Source organism: Cryptotermes secundus, unplaced genomic scaffold (genome assembly GCF_002891405.2).
Source record: "Cryptotermes secundus unplaced genomic scaffold, Csec_1.0 scaffold213, whole genome shotgun sequence".
Classification (NCBI taxonomy): domain Eukaryota; kingdom Metazoa; phylum Arthropoda; class Insecta; order Blattodea; family Kalotermitidae; genus Cryptotermes; species Cryptotermes secundus.
Window position 1 is genome coordinate 147,504 of NW_019731264.1, and position 4,802 is coordinate 152,305.

Genomic DNA, 4,802 nt, shown 5'->3' on the forward strand with positions numbered 1-4,802 from the left:
ATAGTTCTGTATATTCTAATTTCTATGTTTTTGGACAGCAGACGAGAAGACAAAAGGATCTGGACTGAATGGTAGCAAGCATTACCCTAGTGCAATCCCCTCTTAATTTCCTCTTAAATCAGGTTTCGATTTGTTATCGTCGTTCCCAAATATCTGAACTGTGCCACATTTTCAAAACATCTGTTTCCTATCGTTGTCATGATTTTTCCCTGCATTTTGGTGACGAGAAACCAACATATACTTAGTTTTCTCTGTGTTTACTTCTAGACCAACCTCCTTACTTGCGTCAATTAAAGTNTGTTAGAGTTTTTATGTTTTTCTTTAGAGTATCTATATTATCACCCAGTAGATTCATATCATCAGCATAGACCAACAGCNTGACCAACAGCTGATATGTCCCGTTTAATTTCAGTCCCACCTGTTTTCCCTGGACCTTCCTAATGGCATATTCTAAAGCAAAGTTGAAAAGGAGTGGCGGAAAATCTGCCAAATGTTACATAACTCAAAGCCGTGGTTAGTCTCCGGCTTCCCACCGCGGCGGCCCAAGTTCCATCCCTGATAAGGTCATGTGGGATTTGTGGTGAACTAAGTGACACTGGTTTCCCCAATTACTTCGGTTTCTCTTGCCGGTTCTTATACCATTAACTGCACCACATTCATTATTCAAACTTTTATTGACGTCATAGAGTCTCTGTATGGGCGGTCGTGTAAATTACTGCTGGGTTCGTCAGCACGTTCATTCTTATTTTCGGGCCCCTCGGGACCCACGACACATATTCCTCTGTTTCACAACTGACTTAGAAGCCCGACGCTGAGAGCGTTCTTAAATAAGAAACGTAAGAAAACTGCCAAAAATAGGCAAAGCTGTCTCTGTTCTTAGTTAAGGACCACGACATGAAGACGCATGGGATGGTGGTGGTACAGGTCAAAGCATTCCTTAGGGGATATCCGTAGCCTGATTCAAGTCCCGGCAAGGAGCTCCCAATACCCACCGGATATAGGACAGCTTTGGCACTGCGAAATACAGGAAATTCTTTCCCCTTCCTGAGAATCGAAACCAGACATCTTCATGTCATTTCTTCATCAATTACTCCTCACCGCCTCGTAAGGAATCAATGTTTGTTACGTAATCACACTATCATTCGACGCTATATTTTTGATACAGCGCCATTAAACATGCAAATAGTTCATGACTGAACAAGGAGCAATGAACATCTTGTGAGACTTGAGGTGCCCACGGCCGTTAGTGTGAAGACAGTCATATCAGGCGCCAGTAGAGGAATTTGCTACCTCCGTATTCAGGCTAGACAATTCGCTGTCCTGAAGGCGACAGCAACAGGTTTCAGAGTTACTGATTCTCTACCAGGCTATTCGGTCTCGCGTTTAGGAAGATGAAATTCTTCAACATTGAATGGTGTGGCGTAAGATTTCTGACCTTACATGGCGGGCAAACGCACTTAAGATATCTGCGTCATGCTTCCAACTCTAGTCACGAAGTGGCTGGTCGCCCGAGATAATTTTGGAGAAAATTATAATAAAATGGAGTTGACCTTGAGTGAGGAAGTTGAACCAGAGTTTAAAGTGTTCGGTTATTGTCGCTGGAGAATGTTAATGGCAAGGGCTTGGTCGCTTGCGTCACGTTTAAAAAGATTTATGGATACATCTAAAAGAGTTTATGCTAGGATTGGCCTGAAATGGGCGAGGAGCCTTCGAAAAAACAATGAATGTTAAGATAGCAAACTTCTGGGATGTGACATTTTTTAGTTTAGCATGCACATACTGACGTTTCGGAGCAACTTGTCTACAACCACCGCTAGAACAGACATTCTTGTCGTTTCTATCACGATGATGGAGACAGCAGGACAGTATTATAGGTACGTATCAATGTTTCGGAAGAACCTTCTGCTTCCATCTTCAGGGCAAAGGTGAAGAACGATCCTTTTACTCTAATGCTGGAGGCAGCAAGTGTCACTTCTACTCTGAAGATGGAGGCAACTCGTTCCTCCGAATTGTTTGTACGTATCTACCAGACTTGACAGCGCCATAGTTTGCACATAACACTCCCACCCCCACAATTGCTGCCTATTTATCGTAATGAAAAGTGCCCTGTTGCCAGATCATCGTAATTACTGTCACGAAATTCTTCACAGTGTTGCCCTGAACTGTCACAGGACGAATGAGGCAACTACGAACATAAAGACGTACAAGTTTCTATAGCATACAAACCCTTCAGGACGATAAGTTTCTCTGTATCCGTAGTTCACGGACATTGTCGGCATCTGAGATTGTCGACTGATGGATGACAGTGAACAGCGAATCTGAAAGGATCTGGAAGGAATTCACGCCCTAATTTAAGGCAGTGATGAAAACATTATAACCTGGTGCTGGTCATTTTCCGAATGCGTTAGCCCTTGAGACACAGCTCAGTTTGAGTCTGATATAGGAGGTCCTGACAGGACTGAGTGACACAATGAGATCGCAGTCATCTAGATTGTGACGCCGTGTAGTTTTGTAGATTAGTGCCTACCGCCACATAGAAGAAGACCGTAATTTTCGCTGTGCTGTTGTTGTCAAGCTGCCTTGCGTTATGGTAACTTTTTCTAACATTTCAACGGAACGCGCTATTGCTCAGGCAATGTACTAGTACGTCCGTGGCATGTTGCACGAGGAGCAGTCGGTCTGACGAAACACACAGCTGGGAGAGGCTGATTTAGTTTGTCCCTTTCAGTGACTGGAGGATTCGTGACAGCTCAGTGGGTATAGCTACGGGCTACGTACTGGGCGGCCGGGTTTCGATTCCCGGCAGAAGCGGATTTTCTTCTCACAGAGTCCAGATTGGCTCTGGGGTCCATCCAGCCCCCTGTACAATTGGTACGGGGGTAAAGCGGCAGCGGGGTGAAGCTGACTACTAACCTCCGTCTAGTGCCGAGGTCAAGAGTGGTGAAACCATGTTGCACTCCCCCATACGTCTTCACGTCATAGTGCTCAATTAATTAAGCACAAGGCCAATTTTATCTTTCACCTTTTAAGTCACCAGAATGCAGGGCAAAATCATGAAACAAAGATAGCTAAAATATATTTTGTAAATGTGGCACAGTTCAGATATTTGGGAACGACTATATCAAATCAAAATTTGATTCAGGAGGAAATTAAGAGGCGATTGAACGCAGGTAATGCTTGCTACCATTCAGTCCAGAACCTTTTGTCTTATCGTCTGTTGTCCAAAAACATGAAAATTAGAATATACAAAACTATAATTTTGCCTGTGGTTCTGTATAGGTGTGAAACTTGGTCTCTGACATTAAGGGAGGAACACAGACTGAGGGTGTTTGAGAACAGGGTGCTGAGGAGAATATTTGGACCAAAGAGAGATGAAGTGACAGGAGTTTGGAGAAAACTGCATAATGAGGAGCTTCATAACTTGTACTCTTCTTCAAGTATAATTAGAATAATCAAGTCAAGGAGGATAAGGTGGGCAGGGCATCTAGCACGAATGGGGGAGACGAGGAATGCATGTAGGATATTGATGGGAAAGCAAGAAGGAAAGAGGCCACTAGGAAAACCGAGATATAGTTGGGAAGATAATATTAAGATTGATCTTGGGGATATAGGGGCACGCGTTAGCGTAGTTGGTTGATGCACTATACTACAAGCCGGAAGGTCGCGGGATCGAATCCCGATGAGGTCATTGGATTCTTGCAGCATACCTTGTTCGGAGAATGTTCTCGCATACGAGTATTTCTCCAGCATCGGATGTGGCTATGTTTGCCAGCAAGAGGAAGGAGACTCTGATATTCCTCACTGGGAACTGTTACTGTAACAAGACAGTTTACGTGTAGAATCTATCATTTCTTCCCCTTTGCGATTGACAGACAGGTCTGTGAGAATTCTTTAGATAAACGAACTCCATGGAGATGGGCACTTCTTGAAAAGTCGGCAGCTACTCAGCCACTCAAGACTTTCCTCACACTTTACGGAACACGCAGGTTCATTGCCCTGATCCCAGGAGCCTTCCACTCGCCCCTACCCCGTCCCAGATGAACTACAAAAGGTTATTACCAAAGATTAAGTGACTAAGCTATGGGATGGACGCCCGAGAAATCAAGGTGCGATTTCCGGCCACTCTTCAATACGTACTAGACAAAGCGACCGGGACAGCACTCATCTCAATCTAAGGTCAAGGTTAAGAATGCGTGGAGGTATGACTCCGCTCCCTCACATGTCGTCATGCCGTGGTGTTCAATTACACGCAGAAAAAAATCCTTAATCAGAGAATCTGTTAGGGATAGACCTACATACACTTTTGTACACTGAGGACAGAGGAAACTTGTTCCCCTAAACGTTAGTAGCTTTCTACAAGACTACACGGCGTCATATCTCGTATCTCATTGTTCTCACGGCATTGACTATGAAGGGTACTCTCTTGTGGGATGTGACACTGTGCATCCCTGTAGTTCATCCACGTTTCGGAGGAAGGTACTGCTTCCATCTTCATGAGTCGAAGAGTAAGCTAAGGAATTAATCAGGAATCTTAACTCTTCGACCCTGAAGATCGAAGCAGTACGGTCATCTGAAACTGTCTTTGAGCTTCTGCCATATTAAAAGGCGTCACATCCGAGACGATTTGGTCTTCACCTCGCAAACCTCCGATAATTTATGTCGCATTTTGAAACAACTTTGCACGCAGCGTGTTTCGTTACGATTATCGAGAAATGGAAAACAGTATCCGGGGAGAGTTTGACGCATGCGCTACGAATTTTATGTGCACGTGACAGCTTCGGATGGAGACTGAGGGGCTGGCA